General features: G+C 42.6%; 1 protein-coding gene across 6 annotated transcripts in view; it reads right to left on the reverse strand.

Moving 5' to 3' along the window:
* The window catches only part of NAV3 (neuron navigator 3), a 431,035-nt gene extending 413,175 nt beyond the window's left edge, over window positions 1-17,860 (reverse strand). For 2 of the 6 annotated variants that reach the window (XM_081211181.1, XM_081211178.1), the window contains exon 1: window positions 17,135-17,857. The gene's annotated coding sequence lies outside the window, so the exon portion shown is untranslated. Of the gene's footprint in view, window positions 1-16,328; window positions 16,427-17,134 lie in introns of those variants that run through there. The other 4 variants (XM_081211183.1, XM_081211180.1, XM_081211182.1 and 1 more) reach the window with 3 other exon arrangements.
* Window positions 17,861-20,884: the final 3,024 nt, after the last annotated feature.

The raw sequence follows: 20,884 nt of genomic DNA on the forward strand, positions 1-20,884 counted from the left end.
TTCATTCCCAGGTAAACTTTAAGGCAAATACTGTGAAGAAAAGTAATGTTGAAGCACATGACCCAGCCAGTATTTTTCTTCCCATGCATTCATCACTATGAGCATTGATTTCAGTACTAGTAATGAAATGCAAACTCCTGGTCCCTTGCAGCACACACACACACACACCATTATTTCTAACTCCTAAAATGAAGCAGACATACAATAAACATTAAATATTGTGGATCTTAACAATTATGAACAAACCCATCCTTACAATTTTTTTCTATAGCTATGCCTGATCAGAATCTGAGATTTGTCAAGAGAAATTTCTAGTGGTCCAGGAAGGCCAGATCATCATGCATAGGCAGTAGAGAACAAGCCTAGTCGTCAAGCACTCCCCTCATCGCCTTCCATCCTCCTTTTTATTATGCATCCAGTGGTGACTGGGAGAGCAACAGTAGGTGAAACCAAAACCAATGATAGGTGGAGCTGCAGCAGATAACAGGCAGAGCCAACTAATTATAGTTTTGCTGCCAATCCTCTTGCCTGTTGAGTCCTACAAGGGCAACACGAAGACTGAGAAAGAGAAAGTGACTGGCAGAGGGCTGGATACAATCAAGAAGGAAGGCAGGTGGGAGCTGGCTGAGGACAAATTGATGGGACTCGGTCCTATTGGACCAGCATCTGCTGAATACATCAGAATGCAATATTTCTGGGGTTTATTACACTGCAGCTCCCTGGTAATTACAAACTGTGAACTGCGGTTTAATATCCAATTACAAGCCAGGATATCAATGTCATAGAATGTCAACATATTTTTTCACTGATCAGAATCAAAACAAAAATGAAACAACAGTTATGGGTTTTTTATGATGTAATCCTCCACCTGCAAATTTTACCTAATGTCTATTTTTAATCAAGTATAATGAAATATAGGATAGAAAGTTAATCGTGAAAGGAAGTGGGGAGGAGAGGATTGAAAAAAAGAAAAGGAATCCAGCCTACATTGTTATTCTCTATTTCACATTCATGGGGGTGGAAATCCTTGAAATTCAGACTAAAGACATAAGGCATGCTTTTTCAACATCGTTATACAAAAGCATCTTCCAAAAACCCTCCTCCAAGATTTGGACAGACACTTCCTCTTAGAACTAATTGCGATAGACATCCAAATTCTCCAGACATCTTTAAAATCTTAGCATTAATATTCCTACTTCAGTTTTTCAAAGCCTGATTTATAAAAGACAAAGTACTCAATAAATTGCATGGAATTAAACTGCTGTTTCTTGGAATGATAATACGGTCAATCACATATGAAAGTAATCTGAGTCTGGACGTTACAATGGGAAGAAATGTACCACCACTATTTAAAAATAGATTCAACCCAAACAAATTAACTGAGAGCAACTCTGTCTTATTGTCTCACTGGCCCTAGTCCTACACAACTCCTAACCACTGCCAATAAGACTTCAATGCAAGCCTGAACTAGATCCAATATCTTTTAAAGAAAGCACATTTTGAAGGACAGAAATAAGGAGGATCTGGACAAACATGCTAACTTCAGGGGAGGGCATTAAAAATAGGAGGAAACAGGCTGAAAGCGTTTCATGTAGTCAAATGCATTATTCTCTGCAAGGTTGTCCTCCTAATTCACAGAATACAGCTAATCCTCTTGATGAATGCAGCATGTGTCGTGCTGTAAATGAAAATTGTATAGCCTCTAAACAAGAGAGGCAGCGCCTGCTACAAACGCAAATCAAATGACTGTCAGTTTAAACACTGCCTTTTCATCTTCCCCCTTTTTGTAAGCAAACAAACCACACAAGAAACATTCGAACAATACTGCTGGGCCAAGAGAGGTCTTCCCCAAATATTGGTTAAAATGCCAAACTGAGCATGAATAGAGATGTCGGGGGCTAATTTGTCTATGTGCTCAAATGCATTATTATCGCCCACATCTTTTCAACCACCATCCCATGCAACTTTCCTAATACGAGGGCCCGCACCATGCATAGCCGGTTCCATGGCATAATGCCCACTGGTAGGGTCCCTGCCTTGGCAGGCTTACCTGTGCTAGTGTTCTTCTGATGGGAGCCAATGAGGTGACAGCTCTGTGCAAGGCAGCTGCTATCTTAGATCGACTTTGTTGCCTAGCCTCAAGTTCCAAGCCTCCAAAAGAAATGTTCAACAGTAGCTTATAGCCACACGTGGGATCCAGGGCAGATGTCTGCAGCAGTAGGCTCTGACATCTGCCCATACTGCTTCTTATACAAAGCCTTGTCTTTTGGAAACACCTGTTATCATCTTCTTCACACCATGCATTGTTAAAGGATGGAGCTTGCTCCCACAGGAGGCAGTGATTGCCACCCACTTGGATGACTTTAAAAGAGGATTGGACAAATTCATGGAGGAAAAGGCTATCAGTGGCTGCCTGCCATTATGCCTATGTTCTGCCTCCATTGTCAGTGGAAGTAATGCTTATATTCATTCATGTACACACAGGTGGGCCATACGATCATGTGTGAAGTTACTTTTTCATTATACTTTATTTCCACAGACTAGTAAATAAGTGAACTCGGCTAGCCCCTTTGGATGGATTCACTACATAGTCAATCCATCTAAAAAAGTACTATTCCCTTGATTTTATCATGGCAAAGGAACAACAATTTGAAATAGGCAATATTGCTAAATATCCTGCACCTCGTGGGAAGAGCAATCAGGCACTACTCACCATCTAGTAATCAGAACAGAGCTTTCCAAACTGTGTCGCGACACATTAAGTGTGTCAGCTGCAGTGTGTAGGTGTGTTGCGCGAACTCTCCCCTGCACTCCTCCCGGAGCTGGAAAGGGGTTAGTTTAAGTAAATTACTGTGTCACAAAAATAACACCTGTCTGAAAAGTGTGTCACCAACATGAAAAGTTTGGAAAGCTCATCTTGAGTTGTCATATAAACCAATGCACTCTGGTCCTTGAGCATATATGTGCAAATCTGCCACAGGCTACAGATTTCCCAAGAAGCAATTTATAACAAGTGATTCCATATACACCTACGGTGTTAGTCAACAGATCTGCCTTGCCAAGTAATGGGCAGAATTTTAGTCGTTCCCCTGCTTCCCTAGATTGCTTCTAAAATGTTGAAGTAAGGTAGAAGTTTTCCTCATTTGATCAAATAACACAGATTACCAAGTAGTTATATGAATGCTGTGGCAATTTGTCAGCTTGAAATAGTCTCATATTCACACAAGAAGGTACCTAAAATCCACTCATCTAGTTTCATGTGAAAAATTTATCAGTGGGGCCTCAAAGCCTTTGCCCTTTCTTAGCAACATGGCAAAATCCCTGCCTCACTGTTTCCTTCTCACCATCTCCTTCACAGTTCCCAACAGTCATTTCCTTCAGCATTCACTATAATAGAAGGTGGCACAAAGAATTTTCTTGAGGTCTCCCTTCTTATCCTTGTAAGGTTCCAATAATCTTTTTTTCTTCTTTTTTTGGATGACTATAAAGTTGCCATGTGAGCACCCCCTGGTGGCATGTAGATGCACTGGCGGATTCCAAGGAGGGAAAAAATGCTTAGGCTGTATGCTGGACTCATATTTTTAGAATGCCCCAAATCAGTATAATTAAAGGAAGTAGAACCTTGTTCCATACAGAAACAGTTTTCGATACTGGCTGAATATATCCCCCACCACTCCATTTTAACTTCTTTAGGACTTTGTTAAAACGAACCACCAGAAAGTCTGATAAATGCTTTGCTGAAATATGCATATATTTCAGAGATTCAAAGTTTAACGCCACCTCAGGTGATACTATTACTTTTGCTGTGCCTCAAAAACCTCTAATGCTTCAGCACCTAATTGTGCATCTTCGGACAACAATTTAAGGCACACACTCAAATTTTCACACCAGGGGAATGGAAAATAAAACCCATTTCTTCCAAAGAAGGGCTAGCCAGTTTTACTCACTGAGCACTAGCAGTTATTTTGTGGCAATAAAGCCTTTAGTGGAAAACATTTCTTTGAGAATTGGAGCAGGAAGGTTCTTGTAAAATTCAATGCATTGTTTGACTGCAAACACGAAAGACTAAGTTAATGTTCTTCTCCAGGCCTATTGTTTTGCCACCGTCCCCAAGTTCCAGTTGATTCATTCAATAGGTGGGAAGGAATATTAACCAACAGCATTTTTCCTGCAGCAATACATTTCCCTGTATTGTTTGTTTCAAGTTAAATAGAAACAGCACTCCCTGTTTTGCAGATCTACCACAATTTTAGCACTCTAAACTATTAAAAGTATACTTTTTTTGTCCATTGCAAAAATTATATATAGGTAAATTCTGTAGGGAAAGCATCCCTATAGAAAACTAGCCGGGGGGGGGGGGTTAGTAAAAGGACTACTGAAATTAATGAGATACCCATTGACCCAAATATTATTTTTTATTAAATTTCTACCCTGTCCTTCCCAGTGAAACTCAGTATGGCAAAAAACAACAACCACCACCAGCAAAATAACATTATTTTGATTTATTTATTTTGAGTCTCGAAGCGGCTAACATTCTCCTTTCCCTTCCTCCCCCACAACAAACACTCTCTGAGGTGAGTGGGGCTGAGAGACTTCAGAGAAGTGTGACTGGCCCAAGGTCACCCAGCAGCTGCATGTGGAGGAGCGGAGACGCGAACCCGGTTCACCAGATTACGAGTCCACCACTCTTAACCACTACACCACGCTGGCTAACAGGCTAACCAAAGGAAGCCCTACTATGAAGGATTAAGTTTGGCCACAGATTTCCAGCTAAATTAAGTAGACAAGGAAAGCTGAGAAAATCATGACATAGTATACTTAACCGATGCATAGAACTTTACAGCATTTAAGGTGTAAAACAACCACACAAATATCAGTTCTGGATAGACATTATTGCATATATATTCTGGTGAATCCAAGCAAGGGAAATTGTTTTTACATTGTGATGTTAAAAGAAATTCACTGGATATGTAACAGCAGATCCACATCATACCTTCATACCACATACAATGCACATTTAAGGACATGGCTTTCCTTCAAAGAATCCTGGGAACTGTAATTTGTTAGGGATGCTGGAGCTGTAGGTCTGTGAGAGGGAGACTACAGTTCCCAGAATCCTTTGGGAGAAGTCATGTGCTTTAAATGTCTGGTGTGGACCTGCTCAAAGTAACAGAAAGAACTTTGGATTGTGATGTGGTCAAGTGAGAAATACTATCATGCAACAACAGAGAAGACACCCTTCCTGCTGTTTTCACTTTTCCTTAGTTGACTTCATGACTGTGTCATTAAGTACAGAGAGCGGGGAGGGGTATGTGTCTTATAAAACAGGAATAAAGTTCACCAGGGATAAGACACAGCATACCATGCAAGTACTGTCAGAACCCAAAGAGAGCAACAGTGAAACCATTCTTCAAGCACCTGTGTTTTTCCCCCTTGTCCAAAAGATCATAGCCTTAAATTAGCCGCATGACAGAATTCATGACTCTTTTACCAAACAGTAAATTCCACCACTAATAGAAAATGGATCAGAGTGAGAAAATACAAAGTCACACAAAACACTGCACGATGAAGTGAAAATAAAATGAGTACCTTTGGCCTGATACAAAATTAAGCATTATTTTTAAAAATGAAACTAAAAGAGGCAATAGACACAGTTCACAACTTTTAAGCACTGTTGATATTAATCAAGTTTCTCCTCTAAACCTGGATGGGCTGGTTCATTAGTATTCACTAGTATTAGGCATGATGGAGGTGCCAACATGAAATCTGAACTAAGGGAAATGTACAATTCAGCTCTGTTAGATCTGTAGCCGGAAGGTGGTGGGTGGGTGGTGGAAAGACCCTGAGTGAGAGGTGGGGAAATGAAAGAACTCCCAGGATGAGGGTTCCTAGGTGAGAGGTGGGAGGGCCCATCATTTTCTGTATGAGACAAGGGTTAAAATCTACCTTCAAAAGAGGAGTCTTTCACCCCATCCGTATCTTCTTCTGTTTTTTGTTATTATTTAGATTAGTTTCTTTCATCTTATTGTATTATTTTTAAAAAAGCTTTAATAAAAACTTGATACTAAAAACAGACCACCATTAGTAGAGCCCACCATTACTGCAGAACAGAGATGCCTACCTTGGTAAGGTCATATGAAATTCCCATTAAATTTCAATATAACATGCACACCATTGATCTTTCGTCCATCAACTCTAAGGAGGAAAAATTGTTCAGTGACACTTGTATGAATTAAACGCCAGCTCAGAAAGCAAGTGTCAGCATTAAAAGGACAGAAACGACTGATATTACTCACTTAAGCAGAGGAATAGCCCATAAAAATGTAGTACACACTTCACAGCATGAAGTCACTTGAGTAATTTTTCTGTTGAAACTTTTATCTACATAAAAAAATCAACTTTTAGCAATTATGTGTCCATGTATGTAAAGCAAACGCTAAATGAAAAGCTGTTCTTAATCAAGTCACACCTTAAGGGCAAGATCATGGAAAGATAGTCCTAAGGTAACAGCATAAACAAGAAACTAAATCTATCTAAATGGGAAAAGTAATTTACATCTTGTGCCCAACATAAGACACCTTTTAAAATCAAATTACATAACCTTAATCAAAACTGACTTATTCTTGAGGCTTCTGCAGAACAAGATCAACTCAAAACAATAATAATAATGACAACAATCATGGCTGCATGACAATAACACCAGTAGCATCGTTTAAATGACGCATGTACAAAATGTGAGTTGATGTCATTATTTGTAGACATCTGAATTGATAACATATTTGTGTTCAGCACAGAATCTGCTTTACTTTGCATCTCATGAATGAAGAACAGTGGTAACGGAGAGGCTAAGCAAAGGAAGCTAGGCCAAAGAAATGTAAAGAACAGAGAAATTATTCAGATTGTTATTGTGCCAATTATGCTTGTAAAGTATGCTTTTGATAAGCATGTATTAGCACGGCAAACCTCCACGTGTCCCCCTTTTGCCTGTGCAGTTGGGAATAAAACAATGTGAGGAAAGGCACTGGTGCAATGCAAGCTCAAAGAATAAGGTGTTCAATGCTTATAACAAGTGCGCTTTGGGATCACTACAGATCTTGCTAAATTTGAAGGTACTTTTGACACCTGGGTTTTTTGTTTGCTTGTTTAATATAAACAATGGATATCTTGTTACTATTTTTCACATTCTTTATGGGGTGGGTACCACGTTAAGAAAATGAAACTAACTCTATGTTCCCCAAAGCAACCTTGGACTTCCACACCACCCCTCCCACATATGACAACAAAGCAGTTAGAAAAATCAAAGAGAGGCAGATATCAAAAGCAATGTGGTATGGCTTTGTCATTAACCAGGGATAGAGGGAAAGTCAATAACCAAGCAGGTTACTTTCTAAAATCCAGGACTTGTCTAAAATACGTCTTTGGATCCCAGATTACAGTTATAAAAGGTAAATAAGGGGACTTTTTTTTATAGCTATTGTTAGAATAGACTTTTCTACTTTTCATAGCACAGATCTCCTCAAATTGTAGCATTGCTGAAATAAAATTTAAAACCCAGCAGTATTTTTTTTCTGTATCCCAAATTGCTTTCTTTCTATTTGCTCTTCTGCACATAGAAAATGTTCCTCCATTCAATAAGAAAATGAGATCCAATAGAATGAGGCTGAAAAGCAGCCATACCCAGGCTATGGAACCAAGTTGGTCGTTTAAAAAATTCACTAATGCAAGATAGAATCAAACCTTCCAAATAACACTGAAACAGCCAATTTAAATTCAGCCCTGCTGAATCAGAGGGCCATCAAGTCCAGTTCTTTTCCAACATGGACAGCCAGATGCCTATGGAAGGTCACATATGCAGGTCCTGAAGGCTAAAAGCCCATCCCCATTGTATGCCCCCGGGCCCTTGTACGCAGACGTGTTCTTGCCCAGAAGATAAAGATTCCATGTTGCAGTCATATCTAATGGACAAAACAACTAACTCTTTTTAAAAACTATCTAATATATGAGTGGAGAATTCCAGGACCAAGCATGACCCCTCCAGGTCACTACTTGACTCTTGGAACACCACACTGGGCCTTCTATCAGACCCTCCAAGTGTCCCTACTTCCCAGGGATGTCCCTGATTTAGAGAAGCTGTCCCAGCTTCTGATCTGATCCTCAGGATGGCCCTATTTTCACTGGAGAAATGTTGGAGGGTATGGAATTATCTGACCCCTGAGCTGTCTGAAGGCAATCCTGTACAGTATAGGGAAATTTTTTTTTATTTTTAAAAAATAATGTTTTATTATTTTTTATATATGTTGGAAACTGCCCAGAGTGGCTTGGGCAACCCAGTCGGATGGGTGGGGTATAAATAGTAAAATTATCATTATCATTATCATTATCATTATCATCAGAGAAATGTTTGAGGGCATGTGCTATACACCCTCCTTGAGTGCTTTAGCTTGGCTGGAACTTTGATTAAGTTTCATGGTTGCCTGGATGAAGAGATGAGAGGAGGGTAGCTTTCCTGTGGTGAGGATGTAGGCTGAACAAAGATGGGAGTAACATTTGTTGCTCCTCCCACTTTTGTCTCCAACCCCGCCCACCAGCGGTATGCAACCCCTAGAAAGCGACTCATGAGGGAATGCAGCCCTTTGGCTGAAAACTCACTTCTGACCTAAGGTGAATGCTTCCTAAGTTACACATTGTGTGGATTTGCACTTTCTTTGATCACCCTTGAACCTGTTTCAGTGGGTGACTCTAAGTCTCAGAGTTATGAAAGGAGAAAAGTTGTTCTCAGTCACCACTGTTCTAAGTTTTATAAAGCTATTATACTCTTGTTTTTCCTCCCTAATCTAAGAAAGGTGCCCCAGTCTCTTGATGGTTACCAGTGGGATATAAATACGTAAAACAAAAATGTGAAAGCAACAAATAAGCCACTGTGAATAAATGTCAACTCTCAAGAAAACACATTAAAAGGATCAAGCACTGGAGTGGATTCAAAACAAAGCTGGGCAGACAAAGATTTGAGAAAGGCATCGTACACCATGAATCAAGTCTTGTAAATCAATTAATCAATAGTTATTTTTAAAATGTGTTGATCATTAAATGAAATAATGAAGTAACACCGAGCTCTGTAGTTACTATTCCAGTCCATGAGCCAGATTTGCTGAAAGGAATTGGGCACCAATGCAGATGGGTTTGTCAGAAGCATGGCTAATCCCCATTTAATCTTTCACACTGTGGCCAAATATTTGGCCTAGCACTGGAAGAGAATCAGCAGCACCCTTCGGGGGGAGGGGGGTGCTCTTCTGCCACCTTTTTTAAAAATAAAAAGGCAGAAAAGCAACAGAAGGAAGCTTGCATGCATTAGCCTCTCTTGCCACAGAAATTAGCCCATGAACCAGATGATGTGATTCTTAATTGTTCTCGTGCTCATACCTCCCTGTTTTACCAATGCAAGTCTTAACTGAACAAGATTGTGACAGCCTTACTCTGTAGAAGCTATTGCAAGGCAGAAGATATGTATTCCTACACATTCTACTCTGGAATAGATTCCACAGAACACAAAGGGACTTGACTTCCAAGTAGGCACGCCAAGTAAACATGTGAACGCTTTGTTTGGGAGCAAGTCCTTCTGAACTTATTCCTTCACTAGCCTACATAGGATCATGTTTCACATGACGCATATTGAAAATACTGGCACATATTTTCGACTAAAAAAAACCCAGATCAACAGGATTCTTTGGTAAAACAAAGCACAGCTGTTGGCATGGCAACTTTATAAAATAGTTTCCCCTGCAATACCAGGTCTCCCTCAGCATGCAGCCTATGTATACAAACGTATCTGCTGCTAGAGTATAGCTGCATTCAACTGAGGGCTGGCATTACCCTTAGAGTAAGAAAGCTACCTCAGACAGCAGGTGCAGAGGAACACAGAGAAGCAGCAAGGTCCTGGAGGACAGTGCTGGATATGTCATGCAGCTTGGCCTGTGCCCCTTAAGGTAGTCCGCTACCCTCAGGTGAAGTGGAATGAGAACACTGCCCCATCATGGTTTCCGTGCATGGAAACGGATGGGACACCATCTTGCTATTCAAAGTAAGCAACAAAGTGTCTTGGGCTGGAGGAACCATGGGATAATACATACCATCACTCCACATAGCTTATTTATAGCATTTTTAAGCTATCCCTTCAGATCACATAGTGTAGTTTCAGAGGGTGGGATGAAAACACCAGTCTTAATATTGCTCTTCTGCCCTAGACAGCATGCCATATTTTTTAAAGAGAACATTACAATAAAAAGGCACAGAATGGTTATTTTTGGTATTCTTATTATCAAGCCGCCCCTGCTTTCTCACAGCAGCTCTATAAATGCAATGCTCTTAATACCGAAACATTAAAATATATCTGATTATACAGTACATTTCTGGTAAGTCACTGCTGTTTCTGTTCTGAAGATAAACCTAAGGCTTCCTGCTGCATTTCAAACCAGAGCTGGAAAAAAACCTCAGGGTTGAAAATTATCCCCTGTGTTGCTATGTCACAATATTTTCATCATTTCAACAGGAAGCTCAGGATCATTAACTTTAAATTGCAATGATACAAGAACCACAACATTGCCTTGGAGGCTGACTTAAAAGGACAAGTATGGCAACATAAATGTAAATGTTCTCTACCAGCTTGGGGGGGCAGGGAATGCCTACAGTCTCCAAGCACATTCTATACTTTCAGACTTTGCTGAAAGATGCAATTGATCTGTGGAAGATGGCAGAAATATGCATTATGCCACTGTTCATGAGAGCATGCCGTAATACTGATATACAGTATTACCACCAAATAGAGAGTCTCCCACACACTTTAGGTTTCCCACTGTGGCTCAAGCTCTGGTACATTCCAAGCAGATGTCCTCTGAAGGAGTTTAAGACCTCAAGGGTGGTATTCAACTAAGTTTTGCTCAGAGTAGACCTATTGAAATTAATGGATCTAGCAATCATGCTCATTAATTTTAATGGGGGAGAATACAGCCATTATTCACAATCCTATTCAACCCCACAGTAGTATTTATAGGGTTTTAAGCTTGAATGGAAGGGATGCGGGTGGCACTATGCATTAAACCACAGAGCCTAGGACTTGTGGATCAGAAGGTCGGCAGTTCGAATCCCCGTGACGGGGTGAGCTCCCGTTGCTCGGTCCCTGCTCCTGCCAACCTAGCAGTTCGAAAGCATGTCAAAGTGCAAGTAGATAAATAGGTACCACTCTGGCGGGAAGGTAAACGGCATTTCCGTGTGCAGCTCTGGTTCGCCAGATGCGGCTTAGTCATGCTGGCCACATGACCCGGAAGCTGTACGCAGGCTCCCTCGGCCAATAAAGCGAGATGAGCGCCGCAACCCCAGAGTCGTCTGCGACTGGACCTAATGGTCAGGGGTCCCTTTACCTTTACCTAGGCTTCAATGGAACCTTGGGAGACCATGAACACAGCAACTACAGCACCCCAGCATACAGCTGTGTTTGCCTCTTTTTAAAAGATATCCAAGGAGTACCCACTGCCCAAGGCAGCCTGTTCCAATCAAACATATCCTACTGTTAGAACATTTATTCTAATATTATAGCCCCACCTGCAATAGGAGTACAGATTTAGATACATCTAGTAAGGAATTGTGTCTGTTTACATGGGAGGACAGTGAAGGTTGTATCAGCTGAAAAACAGCATTCTCTCTAAAATAGCTTAGCAGTGCTTATGCCATGCGCCTGGCTTGTGCATACAATTTGCTTATAAGCAAAATTAATCTCCTGCAGATTTTACATGTTTAAAACAAGAGCCGTCCATGTGGTTTTTTTGTGTGTTTTTTTAACTAAACTATTTTCACTCGTTAGATGACTAATCAGTCTTCTGCCTGCTTTGAGCAAAAGCTTCAGCACGATGGTATCTGGCAGGAAATATTTTTTTAATGAAATAATTGTGCATTTGTCTGGCCCTTGATAGGGACCAAAGAGTATCAGTTTCTATTATGAATGCCTAAAAGTTCCTCAGTGTATCTCCAGTAACAATCAGTGATTACTTTAATATCATCAGAATTAGCAAACTTCTCAATGTAGATAGATTATCAGTCCATCCACACACACACCCTTATTATCAGGGCAATGGCATAACACTCATTAAGTTAGCTTTAGGAATCAGTATTGCTGAAAAGATTCAAAGCCCCATGGACTTGGCAGGGATGGTGGCTCTGGGCTCTTCTGGAGTTTACGAAGACCAGTTCCAAGATGTAACAGGTATACTAGACTCCTGACAGTAATGCTTACATTTCATTGTGTTTTTTTCTTTAGAGAGCCCATGAGATAAGCCATTAAAAATAGATAATGATGAGTCTCTTATTTGTACTACACACACACACATTTTTGTTTATTGAATGGAGAAGGGAGGCATAAAATTACTACTTTTTGAAAGCATGTTTTCTAATCCTTCAGCAGTTCATCCTCATTAAAAGCTGATAGAATAAACTGGATAATTAATTATGCTAAGAAGGAAGGGATAAATGACCTTATCCAAAGGCATGCTGGGGCATGTATTTCCTTTTTGGATCCTGCAAGTCTTTTTTAATTATTATTATTATTAGTAAAACCTGCCTAGAACTGCTCTAGTCTCTCACTGGATTCCATTAGCAGTGATGACTATCTCCTTGATGCAACAGCCACATACTTCTCGTTTCCTTGGCATTTTGGTTAAAGAATAGCTGTGATTCTATGTATCATGTGGCTGAATGGCAATGAGATATTGCAGGCTGAAGTTACTATTATTGAATCATCTTATTAAATACAGAGATTCTACAGCAGCCAGGGATAGCCAACCAGCCATGGCTTGCAGGTGAAATGAAACAATAGTCCAGCACATTATGCAAATATATTATTGCGTAAATTTCCATGGATTGCCAAGAATGATGCATCTGGTGAAGCAAACTCTAGCCCAAGACAGCGTATGCCACCGAAAATTGCCTTTTTTCATAGCTGCATATGGGGTCCTTCTGTGGAATGTTAATATCTCACTTGAACTATTCATTCTCCAGTAAATATTATCATGATTACAAATTATGTTATTTGTTATGTTACTGGCATCTGAGCACTTTGTCATGCAAGCGTCTTAAAGAGCCCCAGGGCTCTTTTCCAAAAATTCGACATCTATTTATGCAACAATTCTGCAAATTGCAATTCTGCACCAACACCCATATACATATACTGTTTTTCCCAAACACAAAAGCATGAATTAGTGACATAGGAATTATCACTTCCTTATTGCAAGAATACTGAAACAAGTGGGAAATGGACCATAGGTCCATTTATAAACCACCTGCTTTGCCTGCAGAAGGTCCAAAGTTCATTCATTGCATTTTCCTATTAAGGGTCCCAGGAAGTAAGAGAGGAAAAGACTTCTGACCTGGAGAGTTGCTAGTACTCAGCCAGATGCACCAATAGTCTGACCTGGGCATAAGACATGGCTTCATATTTTCCTGCAAAAAAAAAAACAACCTCACATTCCAATGCATTATGGAGCCTTGTAGAAATGGTTTCTGTGCAGTTGTACTAAGTAGCATCATAACTGGCCCTGTGTTTCAGCAGCAGGAATAAGCCACACAAAGTCACATTGGAATGCATCAGCACTGAACAGTGTTGACATGGGCTTAGTTGCTAATCAAGTAAATGCACTTCATTCTAGGTAACTGCACTTGATATGAACTTCCAAATACAGGTTTATGGTCAATATATTGGTCCCCTTAAACAAGCACTTCTCTTCCTGTCACCATCAATACAATAGTTGGGATATTTTCAGTCAGTCCACTCTGCCATACATTATAGCAGCTTTCACCACCCTGCGGTCCTCCAGATGTTTCTGGACCACATCAGCCCCAGACACCACGGTTACCAGGGTGAGCAAGGCTAGATTTGATATATATATCTGGACTCTGAGGCCTTTCTTCATGTGCCTCCTCCATGTGAGGTCTGGAGGATGGGAACAGGCCTTTTCTGTAGTGGCTCCCCTTTTGTGGGATGCTCTCCCCAGGGAGGCTTGCCTGGTACCTTCATTATACACCTTTAGGCACCAGGCAAAAACCTTCCTCTTCAACCAGGCCTTTGGCCAGCCTTTTAAGTGTGTTTGTAGGAGGTATTGTTTAGTTGTTTCTGTTTTAACTATTTATTTGTGCCCTTATCTCATGGTTTTATCTTGTGAAACAACCTGAGATCTTTTGATGAAGAGTGGTATATAAATTAAATTAAATCAATCAATCAATCAATCAATCAATCAATCAATCAATAAAGTGTTATGGGTTAGTGTGGAAACAGGGATGCCCAGATCCCTGGATGCAAGATTTCCTCCTCTAGATCCTGGGGTACTGGAATTTAATCAAAGCTGACTGGCTAAGCTTTTTTTCAGCCAGACAGAGATGATGGCCCTGCCATCTACAAGGCAAAGGTAGAGGGGGAGGTTGCCTGGGAAACATGGGCGTGGAGTCACACAGAAAAAAAAGTTGTCCTTTTTTGGCAAGCAAACAAGCATGAGAAAATAGGGAGTAGGGAGAACCCCATACAGTGCTGGCTCTACGAAGCTGCACTGAGAGACCAGTGGCCATGATTGGCTGCTGCATTGGACCCAACCTTGCTGAAACTATGAGAGGAGCAATGAGAGAGATGCTTGGGGGTGTAATGTTCTGTACCCCCTTCTATTGAAGGCTTCTGGTTAAACATGAATAAACCGTATTTCTAAGACTCTGCCAACTTGGCTGCACCTTGATTTTCCAATGGAAACATAACCTGGATCCTTGCTACTGCTCGGAAGGTGTGGTGTGTTAATATGTAATTTACACACCCATCCATCTCTCTCATAGATTACAATCTATTTTTTAATAGCTTGTCATTTCTAGCTGGCAATGGAGGATCGTCTATTAAGGCAAATGGGCCAATGCCCCACCAACTTCAGCCTGCCCTCAGCCACCGGTCACTTGTCCTGCTTTTCTCAAAGGCATCTGGTTGGCCACCGTGAGAAGAGGATGATGAGTTGGACCATTGGCCTGATCAAGCAGGCTCTTCTTATGTTGTTAGCTTCCTCCTTCTTAGTCTCAGTGTTGCCCTTATAGAACTCAGCAGGGAGGAAGATGGGGACATTACGAGAATTAGTTGGCTCTGGTTCCACCTGCAGTTGACCTCCCTGCCTTCTGCTTGACCAGTCCCCAATGCAAAAAGGACTGGCCACCCCTGCTAGTTGGAAAATGTCACATGAGAACACAATAGTCCGAGTGCTCACGTCTCAACCCTAAAAATACTTCTGCTTGTGCATTACTTTGTTTTCTCCCAACCCCAAATCAGAATACTTTGGGCCAAGCTATATAGGTTGTGTTCAAAGTAATAGACCAAATAATATAAATCATAGAGGAAGTCGGGCTTCCAACAACGTTATGAGGGTCCACCATATTCACACTGGATTGTCAGCATTCTAATGATGGATTCCTGTACCTTTAACAGAAATTTGACAGGCAGAAATTAGCAGAAAATGTCCAGATCCCAAGCCTGGAATGGATTGTTGGATAAAGATCCACCTTCTTCCTTTTGGGCAACCATTAATAGCACAATACCTTTGCCAGACAGGAAGTTAGTCAAATTCTATCCGCAATGCTAGATTGAGATACGTTTTGCCCACATTTGAATTTAACTGAGTGCTAGACTCCCTTTCAGAATCAGATTGTTGCCACACACCCACCCAGGACCACAGAACTCTCCAGCTGTACCTGATGCATACAACCTGGAAACAGGGAAGGCACTAGGACTTGGAAGAGTCCAGGCAGGCATGGATGCAGGAACTGTAACCTAGGCAATTAACAACAGGCTGCTTTCTTCTACTTTCGCCCCCTCCCTTACCCGCTTTCCTTCCTCCCCTCCCTCTCACACACACGCGTGCACAGAGCCAGCATTTCTCTCTCACACACGCACGCACGCGCGCGCGCGCAGACACACACACACTTTAACACCCAAACTGTCAGCTTCTGCTTTGACTCTCCCCACTTCAAACACAGCCACTAGCAAGCCTCACCCTCCCTCCTCCGTCTCTCCAGCCCACACACCCCTAATGCTGCCAACCTCTTGTCTTACAGGGGAGAATGGATGTTCAGCGTTAACTCCTTTTAAATGACTGCTTTGGGGAGAGATCAAGGTGCCATCCATCTCCCAGAGAAAACGCTGATCACCACAATAGTGTCTCGCCTCTCAAAGCGGGGCGGCAGCCTGCCTTGCACTGCTGGAGAGACACAACATGCATCTGCACCTACAATCCCCCTGAAAGAAAAAAAGATCAATAAAGTACCGAAAACGTGCTGATCGCCTGCTTTAGGCCAGCCAGGGCGGGAGAAGGGATGACAATATTGGCATTTGCTTTTGAGTGTTCTCGGGATTTCAGGTTTTAAGGCACAGTACATCATGCATTTTTTCTCCAGCTTCTCTCTCCTACGCCTTCGCCCGCCTCCACCCCAATAAAAGAAGCAAAAACGGGGGGGGGGGAGAAACCGGCAAACAAACAGAGGGGGTGGGAGAAGAGGAACTGGAAAATGGGGCGGAGGAAAGAATATGTAGTAAGGGGACAAACAAAGAAGGTAAGGAAGCGTCATCCCTCTCTCATCTGCCAAAAAGCCCCTCGCAACCCATCAATCCGGCGCCTGCAAAGGCTGCCCTGGGCCAAAGGTGCTGCTACTCGGCACACGCCTCTGGAGCAGCCAGCGAGCAGAGCCGGCTCCCTAAAGTCACTAGTCCACAATCTACGCCGCTGCCGCCGACGCCACAGAATAAAACGTTCAGGAAGACTGTGCGTTCAGGCTTACCAACATCCCTCTCTTTATAAGACAATAACGGAAGAACAGAAGCATTTAAAAAAAACCCATTCCCACCCCCTCACAGCTGTCTTTATTTTTTAATTATTTTTTTACTGTAGGAAGGGTTAGGAGCCCAGAAATTACATCATTTCTTTAATACAGGTAAATAAATCAAATTGGAAAAAAGCGATTTCCCCCCTAAAGACAACTTTGGAAACATGGGATAATCGAGACACAGACATATGGATATTTATAGACCCTCGAGAGAAAGACCAGCGGTCCAAGGGTCCTCCGGAAGCCTTACCTGTCAGATATCATCCTGGAAGTGCGGAGAGAAAGCCTCAGTCCGCTCAAATTGCACCACTTCGGCAGGTTACTATGGAAATAGTCTTCAGGATGATTTAGAAACCAGCCACCTCCATCCTTCTCTTGCACATGCCGCGAAGGCTACCGATCCCAGGGCAGCCGAGAAACCGGAGCCAAAAGGTACCCCCGGCTGTGTAGCTGCCTTCTCTCTCTCTCTCTCTCTCCCTCTGTCTGGAGGAGTCGCGCCGCCTGCCCCCTTCCTTCCTCTGCCTTCCTCTCTCTCTCTCCCCCGAGGACTCGGCGGGGCGATCAGATCTTCTCCCGGCTGCCGGAGCCAGGAAGTGGAAGGACAGTCTCACACCAGCAGCCCCAGCCCAGCGCTTTGCAACGAGAAGAGCTGTTTCCTAGCCACACAGCTGGAATTTAAAGGGGAAGCGCCTGTGCCGGCTCCCCCTTCAATCACCTAAAAAGAAAAAAAGAAGAAGGAAATATCAGCAGGGGGTCGGGAGGGGACGAGGAGGAGGAGGAAGAAGAAGAGGAAGGAGGGTGGTCGCGCAGAGGAAAGTTTCCGGCAGGAACAATGCAAAGCGCGTGCGGAAAGCCGAGGTTTCTACGCAGGTTTCGATTCTATTGTTTATATTCAATGCTTCTACATTAGGAATGCGCATCCAGCAGCGCAGCAGCATCCAATGGTTGGAGCCAAGCATAGCTGTCAACGTTTTCCTTTTTTTAAGGGAAATTCCCTTATTCCGAATAGGATTCCTCGCAAGAAAAGGGAAAAGTTGACAACTATGGAGCCAAGTCAAGGGTTGGGTTTTTAAAACAACAACAACACAGCGATTTGCAAACTTACCCTGAATCAAAATGGTGTGAGGGTGGGGAATCAAGGCTGTTTTTTAAAAACTGAGCCAAGAAGGCCAAAGAAAGAGTTTACACCCAAAGTATACTGGGAAAGAAACTCCTAAATTGGGGCCCACGGAATGACATGCAATTCTAGACTGCTCTAGTGTCCAGACCAAGGGAAGTAATAGTACTGCCCTATTCAGCCTTGGTCAGACCACACCTCAAATCCTGTATCTAGATGTGCGCACCACTGTTTAAGAAGGGTACAGTGGTACCTCGCAAGACGAATGCCTCGGAAGATGAAAAACTCGCAAGACGAAAGAGTTTTTTGTTTTTTGAGTTGCTTCGCAAGACGAATTTCCCTATGGGCTTGCTTCGCAAGACGAAAACATCTTGCAAGTTTGTTTCCTTTTTCTTAAAACCGCTTGAAGAGGTGCAGTTGCGACTTGACCGTGCTTCGCAAGACGAAAAATTCGCACGGCGAAAAAACTTGCAGAACGAATTAATTTCGTCTTGCAAGGCACCACTGTATTGACAAGCTGGAACATCAAGGGTCTGGGAACCAAACCTTATGAGGAACGGTTGAAGAGCTGGGTATGTTTAACTTGGAAAAGACGGGAATGAGAGGTGATATGATAGTCATCTTTGAATATCTGAAGGGCTGCCACATAGAAGATGGAGCAAGCTTGGTCCCAACCCCCTTTTTCTTTTTCGTAAGATAGCAAACTTGATTTCTGCTGCTCCAGAGGATAGGACCCAAAACAATGGATTCAAATTACAAGAGAGGAGATTCGGACTAAATGTTAGGAAGAACTTCCTGAGGATAAGAGCTGTTCAACCATGGAATCAGGCAGAGGGCCTTCTTGGTAGTGGCACCCTCCCTTCAGATGTCAAGGAGATAAAGAACTACATAAGTTTTAGAAGACATCTGAAGGCTGCCCTGTTTCGGAAAGTTTTTAATGTTTGCTATTTTACTATGTTTTATATATGCTGTAAGCCACCCAAAGTGGCTGGGGAAACCCAGCCAGATGGGCAGGGTATAAATAATAAAAGTAGTAGTAGTAGTAGTATTACCTTGGAACTTCGTGGGCTCGCCTTCATTGGGGGTTTTAAACTGACATTAGATGGCCTTCTATCAAGGATTCTTTAGCTATGATTCCTGCATTGCAGGGAATTGGAATAGATGACCCTTGTTGTCTCTTCCAACTCTACAATTAATTGTATGATTCTATGTATATGTGTACAGACTCTTTTAAGCATATTTTTCGCTTGTGCAGGTTAATGTATTATAGAAAGCTTGTGAAATCAAATATACATTCTATCCCAATGATTTACACTCAAATATGGGAAAATATAAGGGATGCGGGTGGCGCTGTGGGCTAAAGCCTCAGCGCCTAGGGCTTGCCGATCGAAAGGTCGGCGGTTCGAATCCCCGCGGCAGGGTGCGCTCCCGCTGCTCGGTCCCAGCGCCTGCCAACCTAGCAGTTCGAAAGCACCCCTGGGTGCAAGTAGATAAATAGGTACCGCTTACCAGCGGGAAGGTAAACGGCGTTCCGTGTGCTGCGCTGGCTCGCCAGATGCAGCTTGTCGCGCTGGCCACGTGACCCGGAAGTGTCTCCGGACAGCGCTGGCCCCCGGCCAATAGATGTGAGATGGGCGCACAAACCCCAGAGTCTGTCAAGACTGGCCCGTTCGGGCAGGGGTACCTTTACCTTTACCTTTTATGGGAAAATATATATGTTGTATAAGTGGTCTGAGGATGCACACTTACTTCAATGAGGCTCATTGAATTCAAGTTGGTCTTTCTTCCTTGCAGAGAGCACAAAGTTGGGTTCCGAGTTTGATGCAGACTGCTGTATAAGCTCACATCCACACTGTGCCTTTAAAACACATTTAGTAGCCACTTTAGCAGCCACAGCTCCATGACACACACACATACACACCAAAATTTGGGAACTGTAGTTTACTCCTCCCAGAGCTACAATTCCTCGCACACTTAACCAAATACAGCTCTCAGGATTTGGGGGAAGAAGCCATGTTACTAACTCCTGGCTCCAAGGGGGCTCCTGTGCCTTTCTTGTTGTACAAACAGCTAAAATCTCCTCTTCTCCAAAACTACTGAAAGTTCAGGTGCCCTGTCGTCTTTTCCACCTCACCACCCTAGAAGGTTCTAGTATCATTATTAGTCCTGCTCTTACAGCCTTGCCATCAACCTAACGTGTAGCAGGTGAGAGTTTTCCCAGCACAGAGATGAGTGGTGGGAAAAGCACCACCTGCTTAATCTCTGCTTGGCAGACACTGCTGTTAAAAAGAAGGCCCAGGGTCCCTTTTCCAAAGCGGCCCATCTTAACTAGGAAGATGCAATCCAAATGTTCACTTCTCACCCATGGCAAGCAGTGTTATTGATTGGTGGAAGGAAAGCAGGGGGCATGGGATTCTTCCCCTTGCCACCCCATTATTACTTAGACACATTTAACTCCGGAATATAATTGGGCTGCCTGTGCAGACATTGTTGCAAGAAGCTGCGTGCACACCTGCTCCCAACTAGACACAAAGAAGAGAACGAAAAGCCCATCAGGTGCCCAGACTATCAAGTTCCCAGGACTGACACCGTTCAAAGCAAAACCTTTACAGCTGCTCGAGGAAAAGGCGGGGGGAGCCAAACAAAAAAATATATACACAGATGTGCCTTTTCAACTGTTCTGCTTGGTAGATTTCCACCCTCTGATAAGGTGGGCAGGTTCAGAAGAAGACAAGACTCCCTTTAACTGTTGTGTTGCTGAGGGAATTTCAATAGGTATACTTTATCATGCAAACAGAACCTGTTGATATTCCCCTTGTGCACACAAATATTAAAGGGGAAGGAGCCCTGTCTGCTTTTGTATCTGGCCACCTTACCCTTTGA

The sequence above is a fragment of the Podarcis bocagei genome, assembly GCF_964188305.1.
Source record: "Podarcis bocagei genome assembly, chromosome: 10".
Classification (NCBI taxonomy): Eukaryota; Metazoa; Chordata; class Lepidosauria; order Squamata; family Lacertidae; genus Podarcis; species Podarcis bocagei.